Source organism: Anser cygnoides, chromosome 28, assembly GCF_040182565.1.
Source record: "Anser cygnoides isolate HZ-2024a breed goose chromosome 28, Taihu_goose_T2T_genome, whole genome shotgun sequence".
Lineage (NCBI taxonomy): Eukaryota > Metazoa > Chordata > Aves > Anseriformes > Anatidae > Anser > Anser cygnoides.
Window position 1 is genome coordinate 2,725,900 of NC_089900.1, and position 17,212 is coordinate 2,743,111.

A 17,212-nucleotide genomic window follows, 5' to 3' on the forward strand; every position below is an offset into this window, starting at 1 on the left:
ACTGTTAGTTGCAGCTCTCCATTAGACGTTTGCACTGACCCTATGGGATTATTAAAGGTTGAACAAATTTTGCTGATCAGTCCTTGGCTCTCCAGTAATGAAGCAGCATATATATGGTAATCAGGGAGTCTCGGATAGTGTCGTATTGCCAATGGTGCACCATTTGGGTAGCTACTGGCACTTCGACCCTGAGCAACCCCACAACCGAAGGATTCTGTGAGGGACCAGGCAAGGTAGAAAACTGTTTAATGTGCATAAATCACCATAAATCACCTCCAGCATGGCCAATTCCATCAGATAAGGGCTGCCTCTCTCCCTGGTGGTCCATTTGCCTGAGTGACATGCAACATCTTCCTTGAAGAGATACCTTTCCTTTACACCTGACAGGAGTTGCCTCAAGAGAGTGAGGATTTGTGCCCCCTTTCCAATGCCCTCTTCCCTGGGGAGGGATCCCAGCTGCTTGGCTTCCCTGCCCTCTAATTCCAGGCTACTGGCCCTGTTATCCCAGTATCAGAGCAGCCAAGTGACAATGTGCTGGCCTAGATGAAGGCTGAAATCTTTTTGCCTATCTCGCAGCTCCCCAAGGAATAATGATCAGGTGCTTATCGCTGCTTTTATGATATCATTATTCATCCACCTTTTCCTATGATGGCCCTACTTCAGGGTAGCCTGCCTCATCTTCTTCTCCTTCCTTCCCTGTATGAGTAGGAGCTTTTTTCCTTGCTAAACAAGATGATTTTATCTCTCTTGCTTCTTCTCGGGTATATGTATGACTGATATAGGCACAGGCTCGTTCTCTGGCCCAGTCACAGGGATTGGAGTTTTGTAGATTGCAACGCAGTAAGCATAGGCCAAGCCTGAGCACATTGCAGAGATTTCTGTCTCTTTGGGATTCCCAGAGTGATGACACTCCTTTTTCAAGCATTCTGCCAATTTTTTAGGATTCTGCACTTGTTCAGGGGTGAAGTTCCAAGGCACTGCAGGTGCTCACTGTTGTAGGTGCCTGCCCATATCCTCCCACACTCCCTGCCACTCGTAGCTATTCTGCCTCAGGGCAGATCTTTGTGTGGCATTCTGAAATAGTTTACCCTAATCATAAACAAAAAATGAAACACATTCAGGAGATAGAACAATAGGTACAGGTTTGAACATCCCAAGGATATTTGAAGTTTTGAAGAGGTATTGTAACTAGCCTGGAGGAGAAAGGGGGAGGTGAAGGGGAAAGGGAGAGGGAAGAAGTGGGGAGAAGAAGCGACCCCCCCTCATTCCTCCCATAGATTGGCTCCCCGAGGAGAAAAGGCAAAGACTGTTAATTATGAATAGTTTCCGAGAGAAGGTTCCTCAAGTATGGGGGTGACAGCAATGCTGAGTACAACTACCAGATTAGTCTCATGACCAGCAATTTTACCATAACATAAGGCAGTGTTACGCAGTAGAGTGAACTAATAACAAGAAACCAGCCCCCGAAAGGATAAACAGCACAACGTGGAACACACACAGTATGTAATGTGCTATCCAACACAATTCTGAGGGCAAACAGAGCTACTACGTCGAGATAAAAACAAAATAAACATTGTGGTCAGCAACTATGAAGGTGATATAATGCTTATAACAGATTTATTTTAACATGATCCATTCATAGCTGTCATTATCTCAACCCTTTGGGCCCCGCACAGGATCCATTTGGGAAGGACGGCATCCCATGGGAGGGATGCAGGGGCAGAGATTGACCGTCAAGGAGCAGTGGAGACAAGTGCCATGGACTGACTGCAATTCCCATTCCCCTGTTCCACCCAGGGGAAGGAGGTTTAAAAGTGTGGATAGGGGGAATGGTGTTTTTAGTTTGCTTGTAATTCCTCACAGTTGTAGTCCACCGGTGATAGGCAATTAATTATATTAGTCTGCCTATGCTAAATCTGTCTTGCCCCGATGATAACTGGTGCCCATGAGGATATTTGGTGGGTGACCTCCTATTCTACCTGAACCCTTGATCTCTTTTCATCATATTTCTCCCCCTTTTCCTTGTAGGTGTGGAAGTGAAAGAGCAGTTGCTGTGGAGTTCACCTGCATAGCCGGGTAAAACCACCATAGCAGAGATGTAGGAAGGGTTCAGCACCAGGATTGTGGCCATTCAGGGATGGCATCTCAGCATCCAGGACATGCTCTGCCAGCCTGGCGGAACAGGAGGGAAGGAACAGAGGTTCCCCTGAAGGAGAGCAGTACAAGGGGAAGGCTTGATTTCCAACTCAGGCATGGCTGGAACATTCCTGAGAGGCCTGTGGGAGCTGCAGGCCACACCAGTCTCTGGGACACCAGAGGTCTTTCCTCCCAGAGACAGATTCCAAAGAGGCACCAGCTCCCAGGGAAACCTGGCCCTGGATTGTCCCCCATCACGACGAGGCTGAGCCATGCCTAGTGGATCCCTGGGGCTCAGGGCAGCCCTAGCATCAGGACCAAGGAGTCGTGGTTGCTGCAACATCCCCTGAGCCCATTGGAATCCTCAGGCAGGGCTCTTGCAGCAGCCACCTGTCCTGCCCAGCCCCCCAAAACAGCCCAGGGCTTGCAGCTTGGGACAGCTGACAGCCCCTGGGACACCCCTTGGAAAGGGGCTCCTGACACCCTCACCTTTGGAGGAGAGCTGCAGGAGCACTGGAAACAGGGAAGTCAGGTTGGAGGTGATGGTCACACTCCAGCAGCCATCCATCTCGCTTGCTGCTGGCCCTCAGCTCACAACAAGGGATGCCCACCCTGGCTCCTCAATCACAGCTCCTCTGCAAGGTGCCCCTGCTCCTCCGCCCGTCAGTGAGTGTCACCCAGTGCAACCTCGCTGCCTGCTGCCCCCAATCCTGGCCACAGAAGGATAGCGGTGGGGAGCACCCAAGCAGTGCCCAGCAGGGACCAGGCCTTGCAGGGAAGTGCCGGCACTGCCGCTGCTCCAGTGACGATATCCTGGTGATGCAGTGCATTCATCCCCCTGTGACATCAGCACGTGTCATTTGGAGGCCTGGGAGGTCAGCAGCATGGAGACGGCACTGCTTGGGAGAGAGATGAGAGATTTCCCTTCTTGTCCTGAGAAACAGTCACCTCCCTTCTGCCCAGTTCTTTTCCACAGGATCCGGACAAATCCACCAGGAACATCTGCAAATGGTGACCAAGCCCATGGAATATAGGAGGTGGAGCCCTGGAGACGTCACTACTGCCACCCTGCCCCAACACACCTCTGCTCTTGGGAGCCCTTCCAGGAAGGCGGGTTTTGAGGCTTGTCCTAGGCCTGGGCTTTTTTCAAAAGATGGGAGCGAAGGCAGCTCAGTATGCAAAGACAGCCCCTCGGTATGCCTGAACTCCTCTTCAATGCATGTCGCTCACTTGGAGAAGTAGGATGTGTTATATGGAGGGAATTGCAGCACATGCCAGTGCCTTCCTTCCCGGACATCTCACGCGGCTCTGAGATTTGAGGCCTCAGCACCATCCCCCGGTCTGCCATGTAGGAGGCAGAAGTAGTACACGAGGGAATGGCAAACATACTCTCAGCACCTCGTGGCAAGGGAAAGGGGTAGGGCAGTGCTGCAGACAAAGGGAAGAGTAGGGGGAACAGCTTGGGACAGATGCAGTGCACTCCTTAAGGCTGACGCAGCTTCCTTACGGTGGGGATTCAGCTCCTCCTGCCTGTGCCCCAGGCTGAGGGCATTGGGGCACATCTGGGCTGCAGCACCTCAGCTGTGGCACAAGGGCCAAACTCAGACTTGTCCCAGATCTTGTGCCCAAGCATGGGCATGCAGAGGCAGCAAAGGGTAAAGGGACCTGGGGGTCCTGGTGGACAGCAGGATGACCATGAGCTAACACTGTGCCCTTGTGGCCAAGAAGGCCAATGGCCTCCTGGGGTGTATCAGAACAGCTGTGGTTAGTAGGTCGAGAGAGATTCTCCTCCCCCTCTACTCTGACCTGGTGAGACCTCATCTGGAATATTGTGTCCAGTTCGGGGCCCCTCAGCTCAAGGACAGGGAACTGCTTGAGAGAATCCAGCGCAGAGCCAGGAGGATGATTAAGGAAGTGGAGCATCTCCCTTATGAGGAAAGGCTCAGAGAGCTGGGTCTCTTTAGCTTGGAGAAGAGAAGACTGAGGGGTGACTTTATTAATGTTTATAAATATGTAAAGTGTGAGTGTCAGGAGGACGGAACCAGGGGCTCTTCTCAGTGACATCTAATGATAGGAGAAGTGACAGTGGGTGCAAGCTAGAAGATAGGAGGTTCCACTTAAACATGAGATGAAACCTTTTTACAGTGAGGGTGGCAGAGCACTGGAACTGGCTGCCCAGGGGGGTTGTGGAGCCTCCTCCTCTGGAGACATTCAAAACCCACCTGGGCACATGCCTGTGTGACCTGATCTAGGCGTTCCTGCTCCATCAGGGGGATTGGAGTAGATGATCTTTCAAGGTCCCTTCCAATCCCTAACATTCTGTGATTCTCCGTGTGATTCTGTGAAGATGGCAGCAGCTGCCTGGGGCAGTGGCTTTCTCAATGCTGTCCTGCACACTGCCAACATATTTTCACTGCCCCTCTGACAAGGTAATGCTGTGGACCAGTTCTTCTGTGAAATCCCCCAGATTTTCAAGCTCTCTTGCTCAGATGCCTAAGCTATTCATCCAATGGGATGGAGGAGAGAACTGGGAGAAAAAAAAAAGTAAAAGTTCATGGGTTGAGATAAAGGCTGTTTCATAGGACACAAAAGGAATTATTATGATTATTATTATTATTATTATTATAGACACCAATAGACTAAGGACATGACATTCTTTATGTGTCTCAAAAGACAGAAAAGGTGGTAGTGATTAACTGGAAAGTGTCAGACCTGAGCATGATGTAGAATGTATGGAATAAGCGGGGGATATTGTCCTAGTTTTGGCTGCGATAATTTTTCTTCCTAATAGCTGCTTTGGTGCTGTGTTTCATATTTACAGAATCACTGAATGGTCTGGGTAGGAAAAGACCTTAAAGATCATATAATTCCAACCTATTCTTTCTAATATCTAATCTAAATCTACCCTCTTTCAGTTTAAAACCATTACCCCTAGTCCTATCGCTACACTATTTGATGAAGAGTCCCTCCCCAGCTTTCCTGTAGTCCCCTTTAGGTACTGGAAGGCCACTGTAAGGTCTCCACAGAGCCTTCTCTTCTCCAGGCCGAACAACCTCAACTCCCTCAGCCTGTCTACATAGGAGAGATGCTCCAGCCCTTTGATCATCCTCATGGCCCTCCTCTGGACTCATTCTAATAGATCCATGTCCTTCTTGTGCTGGGGGCCTGAGAGCTAAAAGCAGTACTTGAGGTGTGGCCTCACCAGGGCCAAGATCACTTCCCTAGGCCTGCTGACCACAGTATTCCTGGTACAAGCCAGGATGCTCTTGGCCTTCTTGGCTACCTGAGCAAACTGCTGGCTCATATTCAGCCGACTATCCACCAATATCCCTAGGGCCCTTTCTGTCGGACAGCTGACCAGCCACTCTTCCCCCAGCATGGATGGGGCTGTTGTGCCCCAAGTGCAAGACTCAGCCCATGGGTCCAGCCTATACAGATCCCTCTGCCGAGCCCTCCTACCCTTGAGTAGATCAACACTCGCTCTGAATTTGGTGTCATCTGCAAACTTACTGAGGGTGCACTTGTTCCCCTCATCCAGATCATTGATGAAGATATTGAAGAGAAGTGGCCCCAGTACTGGGCCCGGGGGGACACCAGTAGTGACCAGCCTCCAACTGCATTTAGCTCCACTTACCATGACTCTTTGGACCTGGCCACCCCGCCAGTTTTTAACCCAATGAAGCATACATCCATCTAGGCCTCGAGTAACCAGTTTCTCCTGGAGAATGCTGTGCGAAATGGTCTCAGAAGACTTACTGAAGTCTAGGTAGGCCATATCCACAGACTTTACCTCATCTATTCATGCTGACTACTTTCCCTCATGCTGACTGGGCCTGATCTCCTGGTTGTCCTGTAAATGTTGTGTGATGGTACTCAAGATAATCTGCTTCCCCTTCATGAGCTTCCCTGGCACCAAGGTCAGACTGACAGGCCTGCAGTTCACAGATCCTCCTTCTGGCCCTTCTTGTAGATGGCCGTCACCTCTGCTAGTCACCAGTTGACTGGGACCTCCCCTTATATGCAGGACTGCTGATCAGTGATGGAAAGCCGCTTGGTGAGTGCTTCGGCCAGCTCCCTCAGTACCCTTGGGTGGATCCCATCTGGCCCCTGTAGACTTGCATATATCTTCGTGGAGTAGCATGTCTCTAAATATTTCCTCACGGAGTATGAGAGCTTCATTCCACTCACTGTCCCTATCTACCAGTTCAGGAGTCTGAGTACCAGGGGAACAACTGTTCTTGCTGCTGGAGACTGAGGCAAAGGAAGCAATAAAAACCGCAGCATTTTCATCATCACTTTTACCTATGTTTCCCCCCACAACCAATAGAGGATGAAGATTCTCATATATCCTCTTTTTTTTTTTTTTAATTTTATGAATTTAAAAATATATATTATTTTTTATATATCTTTAGTAAATAAATTGGGCTCCAGTTGGTCTTTCGACCTTCTAATTTTGTCCCTCCACAGCCTCACAACATTTAGGATACGGTTCCAAACAAAATGACAGCATGCATGAGAAGGAAGCAGAGAAAAGGTAGAATCCGGTGGAATTCCATCCCCTATCATTCTGTGATACTGTGCTGCAGTTTTATTCCACTAAATCCTGTATTGTCCAAATACTCCTGCAATTGTTGATGCAGTTATCTTATAATAGACAGCACAGTCAGGGTGAGCCATCTGCCTGCAGATATTAACAGCTGACAGAATGGAGCGTCAGTCAGGGAGAACCTTGAGAAATCCCAGGATTTCTCCTGCAGAAACCTCTTGACATTTACAAGGAGAAGAGCCTAGTCCTGTACCAGACAAGAGTAACCCCACACATCAGGGCAGACTGGGACCATGCTGAGTGAGCCGTGCCCAGGAGGAGGCGGGCCTGGGCACCACGAGCGATGCCATAGAGCAGAGGTGCCTGCTCACCAGGAACCAGGCCGGCTTCATAGACAGCTGTCTTATGAGATATTTGTGTCCATGGCTATGGCTGTTCTCTCTGCCACTAAAGCCTATGAGGAGACAGCCAATTGCTAAAGCACCAGAGTCTAATTGACACCTCGCCCACCTATGAACCAGGCAGGGGTCATACCATTCTCCTGCACTTGGCCATGCACATCCCCATCTCCTACTGCCCCAGGAAGAGCCCTGAGCAAGGTGTGACAGAAACAGATTTCCCTTCCAGGGTGCCAGGGGACAAGGCGTAGTCCTTTTCTTTGGTGAAACACATCCAGGTTGTCTACACATCAGTGTCACCTTCACATTGCCTTTGTCTCCTTGTCCTCACTGCCTCCAATGCTCTGCTCTAACGAGCTCCAAGGGAGGCTGTGTCAGTCCTGGCCCTCAGGGGGACACTGCAGGAAACTTGCATCTGACCTGGACTTCTTGAGAGATTTCTTCAATTGTCTCTCAGTGCCTGAGGTTCGTGGGCTCATCACCAAAGCCCCCAGAGGGGTGATTCCAATGCCTTGGGCTGGGCCTCTGCTGCTGAGCTGGGCCGGGCTCCTGGGACAGAGAGAGCTCCTGGCAAGAGGGCCCTGGTGCAGAGAGACAGCTCTGCCCAGGAGCAGCTCCTCTGCACAGCACAGCAGGGCTGGGGGCTCTGACCACAGCAGAGACACAGAGAGGAGAGAAGGAGAGAGGGCTTGGAGGCAGTTGGGAGTGGGAGGATGCTGAGAGCTGACTGCAGGAGAAATCTGCACAGCCCTTGACAAGGTAAGTGTCTGGCTGCAGGGCCATGCAGCTGCAGGTCCTGGAAGGGTCTCCTCCTGGGTCTTGTTTCTGGGAGGGCAGTGGGCAATGCAGTGGGCTTTGAGAGTCCTGCTGGATTGCACTGCGTGGTGAGGAAGACTGGCAGAAGCCACATTGAGCGCCCTAACCTAGCTGCCCTTGGTCAGCCAAGAGCGGAGTCGCCAGGCATCCTCCAGACATTGCAGGGGTTGCAGCTGCAATTCTGGGACACCCCAGCTTGTGGGGTGCATGGGGCTCTGTGCATGGGGCATACTCCTGGGCTGCGGGCTGTTCTCCAGCTAGAGCCGCTCTCTCATGGCATCCTTGTGTTATCCAGGTTCCCCAAGAAGAAGACACCTCCATGCAAAGGCCATGTCCGTGCTGCTGGATGGCTGTCTGTGGGCACCTGGAGGGAGGCCTCTGCACCCCTGGTTAGGAGGGAAGAGCTGAGATCCTGATCAGCCTTACAGAAACAAGGTGAGGATGCTGTCCAGTTGCACTTGGACTGGGGCTTCTCTGTTCTCAGCTCTCTCCAGTTTCTTCTCAGGGAAACACCTCAGTGGGATGGTCCTGCAGCTCACAGAGGGGTGACACAGGGCAGCTGAGAACAGGTCTGGTGGGAATATCTGCTCTGCTCAGTCTTCAGCAAGGCACAGTCCCTTTGCCTCCTAGCACCCACAGGATTTCACGAGGAGCGCACAGGAAATGTCAGGTAGTTCAACAATCCAACGCCTCTCTTAAGCATTATGGGGCAACTGGGATAAGAAAAGCAAACAAAAAGAAAGCAAACGAAATCCCCGCAGCTCTGCTCTGCTCTGTATTCAGATCTGTTTTTGCAACAACACTGCAAAACTCATAGACTGAACTTGAGTTTCCCCCATGTTCCTGCTTTTCTCCTGCTGCAAAGCAGGAGGGACTCCTCTGGAGCCCACAGCAGCCCCAGCTCCCAGTGCCACTCTCAGCCAGCACCAGCCACAGCTCAAGAGAGCTGCAGAAAGGTTCTTTGCAAAGAGAGAGGCTCAGGCTGGGGGTGCTCTAAGTCTTGCAATAGGTTTTCTTCTTAGGAATCTGTTCATTCTGCCTTCTCCTCTTCAACAGACAACTGTGTCCAAACTCATCAAAGGCCCAACAGCAGCTCCATCACCAAGTTCCTCCTCCTGACATTCGCAGACACGTGGGAGCTGCAGCTCCTGCACTTCGCGCTCTTCCTGGCCATCTACCTGGCTGCCCTCCTGGGCAACGGCCTCATCCTCACCGCCGTAGCCTGCGACCACCGCCTCCACACCCCCATGTACTTCTTCCTCCTCAACCTCGCCCTCCTCGACCTGGGCTGCATCTCCACCACTCTCCCCAAAGCCATGGCCAATTGCCTCTGGGACACCAGGGCCATCTCCTATCAAGGGTGTGCTGCACAGGTCTTTTTCTTTCTCTTCTTCATATCAGCAGAGTATTTCCTTCTCACTATAATGGCCTATGACCGCTACGTTGCCATCTGCAAGCCCCTGCACTATAGGAGCCTCCTGGGCAGCAGAGCTTGTGCCCAGATGGCAGCAGCTGCCTGGAGCTGTGGCTTTCTGTATACTGTCCTGCACACTGCCAATACATTTTCCCTGCCCCTCTGCCAAGGCAATGCCGTGGACCAGTTCTTCTGTGAAATCCCCCACATTCTCAAGCTCTCCTGCTCAAAGTCATTCCTCAGGGAGGTTGGGCTTATTGTAGTTAGTGTTTCTTTAGTCTTTCTTTGTTTTGTTTTCATCGTTTTCTCCTATGTGCAGATCTTCAGGGCAGTGCTAAGGATCCCCTCTGAGCAAGGCCGGCACAAAACCTTTTCCACGTGCCTCCCTCACCTGTTTGTGGTCTCCCTGTTTCTCAGCACTGGCATGTTTTCCTACCTGAAGCCCCCCCTCCATCTCCTCCCCGTCCCTGGATCTGGTGGTGGCAGTTGTGTACTCAGTCTTTCCTGCAGCTCTGAACCCCCTCATCTACAGCATGAGGAACCAGGAGCTCAAGGACGCAGTGAGGGTACTCTTTGGATACATGCTTCTTCATCAGTAATATTGAAGCCCACAATCCAATCAGAACTCACTGTTTTTCTATAAAATTGTTAGGATAGTCTTTTGTTATAATTCTTTTATAATATATTATACTGCATCTTTAGATTTTCATTTAATAATGGCATTTTTATTTTCATATCTCTTAATTATTCTTTTTTTTTTTTCACATAAATGTCTCATGTACCTGTAGAACCATGCTTGCCTTGTAGATAATGACAATTGAGAAGCTGTCAGAACCTGATTGGTCTCAGTATCCCGCTCTTCCCACCTCCTCTGCAGCTTGGAGAGCTGCCCCAGCATGCAGGAGGGGCTCGGAGCCAAGAGTCCAGCTGCCACATGGAGGAGCAGTCCTGCTGGCCCTCGGGGCTGCCCCTCACTGCCCCCTGGGCTCTGCCTCTCTGCTGCCTTCAGGTTGGGGCTGCTGCTTCCCTGGAGCCATGGCCATGGCCAGCAGCAGGACCTGGTCTTTTCACTGCTGCTCTATTTTGGCTTCCTCATTGTGCTTCTTGTATTTGGATAATCCGTGAGATCTCATGTACCTTGGTGACAGTCCTGTTGTCCCTACAGTGACATCCCTGTCCCTGCAGGCAGCAGCAGGCACTGTGCAGCCCTGGGTCACAGCTGGCCTCCCTGCTAGCTCCAAATAACAAAAGGGGCTGCTCAGGGCAAATCCAGAAGCCTGGACACCTCTTCCAAATGTGTTATCAGGAATAGAGCTAAGGGGTTGCTCCCTGCTCTTCTGATTTTTTGGGGTTCTTCAAGGAATGTAGGACACGGGCTGAAAGTCCCAGTGTGGTTTGTGAGGAACCAAGGGCTGGGCCAAGAACTCCTTTTGTGGCAGCACATGCCCAAATAGACAACACTGTCCCCTGAAATGGGGTAGATGTCCAATGCCAGCCTGGAGAGGAATCTGAAGCTTCCAGCAGATGTCAGGGGATCTGCAGGGACAATGTGCTCAGTGGGCAGTGATTAGAACCTCATAAAATGAGTGACCATCCAAAGAAGGGTCTGGTAAAGGAAAAGGCAAATCTGAGGAGTGCATGGGCTAAAGGAGGGCTCTGCAATGGCAGAAGAGGTGGTGAAGAGCCAGCAGGCAAAGGCCCATAAGACTGCAGATTAATTGAGGATAACCATTTTGAAGTGCTGTGGGCGAGGTCTGGTGCAGCATTCGCTTGCCCTTTGTGCCCTTAGAGACACCCCGTGGCCCTGCCAAGCACTGTCCTGTGCTGCTGAGCCATCAGGGCAGATGGAAATGGGTTCAGCAGCAGAGATCCCCATGGAATTGGGTCTGCTGCCCACCCTGAGCAGCACAGGCAGGGGGGAGACCCCCGGGGGTACCAGGGCACAACAGCCCCTGGCTCTGCACAGCAGCACCACCAGTTCGGGGCCCTGCGGGGAGCACCGGGAGGGAAGCAGCAACGGCCGGCCAGGCCATCACAGACACACTGCCCTGGGCAAGGCTCTCTGGGAGCAGGGATGGCCCTGGGGAAGAGTAGGGCAGCATTTCTGGGCCTGCACAGATGGGTAAAGGAGAAAGGGAAAGCTCTTTTGCAGGGACCTGCTTGGGGCAGGCAGTTCTGTGCCTGGGGCAGGCCTCTTGTGCTGGCCTGGGGAGCGGGGCTGGCCCTGCGGGGCACAGGCACTCTGTGCTGGGGATCTCCCAGGCAAGAGACCAGGGCTCCTGCAGCTTCACCGACCTCCATTTCCTTGCACCATAGCCAGCCTCCTCCTTGCTCACCCCAACCAGCAACTACACATGCATGAGCTGCCTGCTTCCTCCTCCTCTAGAGGAAGAGGAGGAAACACATCTCGAGAGAGAAGGGAAAGAACATAAAAACTCACAGAGAGATAGACACATAAGGAAGGGAAAGGAAAAGAAAAATTAAAGAAAAAGAAATTCCAACCCCAAACATGATGAATATTTAGTAACTCATCAGTTCCCACAAGCAGACCGCTGTGCTGCCAATCTCTGAGAAACTGCCACCTTGTCTTGGAAAGATGACCCCAGTATTTCCTGCTGAGCACCATGTTATGTCCAAAGTGGACTGACCAGAGCTCAAGTGCTCAATCTGGTGTGAGCAGGCAGAGGAGAGCTCTGCAGCCCCAGGGCATGCAGCAGCCCCAGCAAAGGAGTCTGGTGAGTGATTTGTTGCAGCCCTGGGGCAACGGCAGTGACCCCATGAGCTGGGTCTGCCTCCCAGCCTGCCCAACACAGTCCTGCAGAGTGCCCCCATGCCCCAGGCACCACAGCCCCCTTTCTCTGCAGAGCAGCACTTCTGGCTGTCATGTCAGAGATTTCAACTTTGTCCTAAAGTCATCCTCCACGGCTGCTTTCAGTTTTCTACACAGAGTCAGCCAGTGCCTCCATGATCCTTGGGGGAAACTGAAGCATGCATGAGGGCCTGGGAAAAGTTAGCTTGAATCCATAGGAGCCATTCTGGAACCAAAACTTAAGAGCAAGAAGCTCACTTTTGTGGTGGTGCAGAGCTGCTGGGCACATTGTGCAAGGTGCTCCCAGACATGTTTGTGTCCTCTTCCATTTAGCCTTAGGTGACACTTCTGTTTTAGGAATGGAGTAGCCAACAGAGGTGAGACAGATACTCTGAGATCATGAAAGCCATCAGAAAGCTGATCCCAACAAGATTACTGCTATGGGCAGGTCAGCTAAACCCTGGCTAGGAGCAATGTGAGATTTAGGGGAGGGAAGAGGACCTAGGGCAGCAGAAATTAATGATTTTGAAGAGGAAAAGAGTTCAGGTAATGTTAATGCTGCTCTAACACTAACTTCAAAAATTCATGTGAGGCCCTTCCCATGTCTCAACCAGTAACCTTAATCCCTAAACCTAAATGCTACTCCACACCCTGAGAGGAATACACTACTCTAATGCCAGACCTCAAAGTATCCCTTGAAGCCAAAACTCAGCCCATAGCCTCTTTCCCTTATGCTTTTTCTCATGCTTACCTTGATCCCTGCCCTTAATACCAGCATTGAAATGCTCTGTTTAACCCTGGACAACTTCTTAACAGACCTAAACAAAACCCTAAACCGCAAAGCTTGTCCATACCCTAAACACAGAGGTCACACCTTAAACAGAACACCAAACCCTTCCACTAGATTTTCCTTAATCTCTAACCCAGAAAAGTGAGCTCTAGTCCCTAATGCCATACATGAACAACTAACACCCAAAGCCCCCGTTCCTGTGCATTAACCTCCTCACCTTCAACCCCTCTCCTAACCCTTAACTTTATGCACTTGGCCCTTTGGGGCAGGGCAGAAATTTGAGATTGCTGCGCAGTCACATGGCATTCAAAGATGAATGTGAGGGGCCATGGATCTGATCAGCTCGTCAAACACAAGGAGGAGATGGGTGGGAATGCTCTGATGAGCTCAGCTCTGCCTCAGGATCTCCTGCCCCAGCAGGAGGAATGTGACTGGGGCAGTGACTGTGAGGTCACTTCTGTCTCTGCAGCTGATAGGGCAGCAGCAGGAACGTATCACGGAAAGGGACTGTGAGGTCACTTCTGTCTGAAGTAGCTGACAGGTCACCCCTGACTTCTCCCTGGGATCTGTACTTTTTGGCTGACATCTGCCAGTGGCCCTGGTAGGCCAGCAGAAGGCACCTGGTTGGCATGCTGACTGTGAGATCCCCTCTGCCTCCATACCCAGGAGGACCCAGGCAGAAAGAAGGCCCGCATATGGGTTGTCCTGTCCCTTCTGCTTGAGTCCATGACTGGACAGCAGGAGGCACAAGGCTTGGGTGTGTCCAGCCAAGAAGCTGCAAGGCCAGCAGCAGGCCCATGGCTTGGAAGATGCTGGTGAGGTGACTTCTGTCTGGTTGGCTGACAGGCCGCAAGAAGGCTGATGGGTTGGGATTCATAGGAAAGCCTGCAGAGGAGAGGGGAGAGCGTGCTGGTAAGAAGGGTAGGACCCAGCAGCCCTGAAGTTTTTGTCCCCTTGGCTAGAGCTTATGAGGAGATATGTTATATTCATTGCAATGGGGCCTCATTGATTCCTCTCAACCCTGTGCAGCAGCTCGGAGGTGGCATACCACTGTTCTTCTTGTGGCATCACACTGCCCACTGCATCCCACAGACCCCCAGGAAGAGCCTTGAGCCAGATGTGGGGGTGCAGGATCTCCTCTCCCAGTGGCTGGGGTCAGGCCTTGGCTCTTCTGCTTCACCAAAACCAACCAAGACTTTTCTCAGCACAGCGCTTTGCCTGTCTGTAGTCATGGCCTCCAATTATCTGCATTAACGCACCCCTGGGGAGACTTTGTTAGTAACAGCCCTCAGTGGGGCCCATTAATACTCCAAGTCACTTCAACTTTTCCTCCTGACTTTACTTGCTCAAGCGGTTACATCATTCTCCTCTCAGCACCTGAGCTTCATAGACTCAGCACCAAAGTACACCATGGAACTCATTAAAATGCAGAAACTCCTAATGCCTCTTCCACAGTTTTCTTCAAGTCTTCACAGCTTGTACAGCTAATTGCAGAGCCTGCATGATGTAGTTAAGGAAGATTTCAAAAAGCACCTAACACAAATCTTTTCTTGTTTTAAAGGCTGAATTTTGCTGCATTTCAGTTTTGAGCATCATTCTCCTATTGCTGTTGATCCAGGGTGACTTCTTTGGAGACCTTCATCGGGAGGAAAAGCAGAGTCTGGAGGTCTGACACCGCCACTGCCAGCAGTGGTCTTTGTCCATGTAACTGCAGCCCAGCCCAGCACATGAAACCCTTTCTAAGATAAGTCCTGGGTTCCTTGGGAAAATTAAATAAAATAAAATAAAATAAAATAAAATAAAATAAAATAAAATAAAATAAAATAAAATAAAATAAAATAAAATAAAATAAAATAAAATAAAATAAAATAAAATAAAATAAAATAAAATAAAATAAAATAAAATAAAATAAAAAGTTGAAATTACCATTGGAACCTGAGAAATTCGGCTTGAAACTTAGTAGACACCTGGACATCCATGGTCTCTCTTGGGTCTTCTGTTGAAAACTCAGGATGAAAGTAAAGAAAATGTATCTTCAAGTAGCTGTAGCTGTACCCATGAGCTTAGCCTCTTTTGGGAAATCGTCCAGCCACAGAAAACTAAACTGAGTAATGTGAAAAGACCTGTCCGGTCAATAGGGTAGGGCAAAGTCATACTTCCTGTGCTGTAGATGCAGAAGGCAAGAAGAATTGCATTGTGCCTTACACTACTCTGGGATGTGTAAGCCAGGTCATGCAACTTTACCTTAGTACTGACAAGTCCATCACTAAACCATGCTACTAAGTTCTACATCTACACATTGGCTCTCCAGTCGATGAACCAGCTCATGGATGGCAATCAGGGAGTCTCGGTCAGTGTGACGCTGCCTCAGGTGTGCCAGCGTGGTAGCCATTGGCACCTGCTGTTCTTCAGCCCTCAGCAAACCCCCAACAGAAGGATTCTGTGGCAGGCCAAGCAAGGTAGACAACTGTTTAATGTCCTCCATCTCCAAGACAGCTATGCCAAAGCCCCACCGGTGCCCTCTTGGAACTTTGAAGTACCCTCTCCTAAAGTAGTCTATGCCGAGGATGCAGATAGCCTCTAGGCCAGTCCCAATGGGGTGCTTTCACCATTCCTTCCCAGTTAGACTCACTTCAGCCTCCAATACAGTTAACTCTTGGGATCCCCCTGTCACTCCAGAAATACAGGTGGGTTCTACCTCTTTATAGCTTGATGGCATTAGGATACACTGTGCACCGGTGTCTAGTAGAGCCTGATAAATTTGTGGGTCTGATGTGCCAGGCCATTAAATATACACAGTCCAGTAAACCCTATTGTCCCTTTCCTCCCTGCCTCCCCCTGGCTGGAAGCAGGACGTCTCTAGTCCTGCTCATAGTATTCATTACTGTGTCTGGTAGATGGCCCACTGGAAACACGTCCCACCATAGCACTGTCATCCCACAGGACAGGGGAGAGTGAGCTGACAGCCAAGGGATGCAATTCGGTGCAGGAGGTGGGGCTCAGCAGAGACAAACAGTCAAGGCAGTGGGGTGGGGGAGGCCAGCAGAAGCATCCCAATCAGTGGTGCTGCTTGTGAGGACACGTTTGTGCCAGCAGCCTGAGTGGGCAGCAGCTGTGCACAGGCGAGGGGAGGCCAGGAAGAGCAAGCCAAAAGCGCTCCTGCCAGCAGAGACAAGGCTGGGGCCGAGGGCAGGGGGAGAGGTAGGCCCAGGGCAGGGGGCTGCAAGGGCCATGCTGAGCTCCCTGCCCCTGCAGCAGCTGCACTGGCCCTCAGCAGATGTGCTGGCCGGCACACACAGGGAGGTCCTGGTGTGCATCAGAGAGCAGCAAGGAGGGTGCTGCAGAGGGCCGGGGCGAGGCGGGTGGCAGAGCCCCATGCAGGGGCTGGCTGGGGGTCCCCTCTGCTGCAGCCACCACATGGAGTGTGGCAGGAGGAGGACAGGCAGGACTCGTGGCCGCCTTTCTGCAGACGAGCCCCGAGCTGGGGGGCAAAGCTTTTCCTGCTCTGCAGGCCGAACAGCTCCTGCTTCGCCCCACACCCTGTGGCTTTGCCCTCTCCCTGCACACCACAGGGCAGAGCCTGGTCCTGGGCTCTTCCTGACATCCCTGCAGGTCCTGGCAGGCTGTGGTGAGGTGCCCCTCAGCCTTCCCTCCTGTGCTGCCAGGGCACACAGCTGCCTTATTCCCAGCTCACTGCCCACCAAGAACGTCTGACAGGGCTGCTTCCCAAGCTGGGCCATGCCCAGGGTCAGTCCCCTGCAGGGGCAGAAACTGGCCCTTGTCCTGGTGGCTTTTCTTGGCCTTCCTCTCAGTACATTCTCTTCTCATCCTTGAACTCTTTTACTGAATACATAGGCCTAGGAGAACTTTTTGGTACAGACTAATACAGAGAAAACATTGAGTCCCTCAAACCCATCTCTGTCTTCTGCTATGAAGTGGCTATGGGACATGGGTTCACTATCAGATCTTTTCCTCTGACAATCTCAGCAGTGCCCAGTGACAGAACAAGACATGAGAACTCCACACAGGAAAACACTTTTACTGTGAGCAATACCAAGCACTGGATCATGTTTCCCCAGAAGTGGGAGAGTCCCCATCACTGGAGATACCCAATGCCTAACTGGAAATGGGCCTGGGCTGCCTTGTTTATGTGTCCATGCTTGGCTAGTGGGGGAGGGCTAGATGGGCTTTGGAGGTCCCCTCCAGTCTCAATAAATCTGTCACTCTGCAGTGCCTGGCAGTGTTTCTGAGAACTTCTCTGCAGTATCTCCAAACCGGCTGGACACCAGGTGCTCATGGGCCA

The 17,212-nt window shown here is 51.3% G+C and overlaps 1 pseudogene; it reads left to right on the plus strand.

The window, feature by feature from the left end:
- Positions 1 to 7,235: 7,235 nt before the first annotated feature.
- LOC136787150 (olfactory receptor 14C36-like) lies at positions 7,236 to 9,909 on the plus strand (annotated as a pseudogene).
- Positions 9,910 to 17,212: the final 7,303 nt, after the last annotated feature.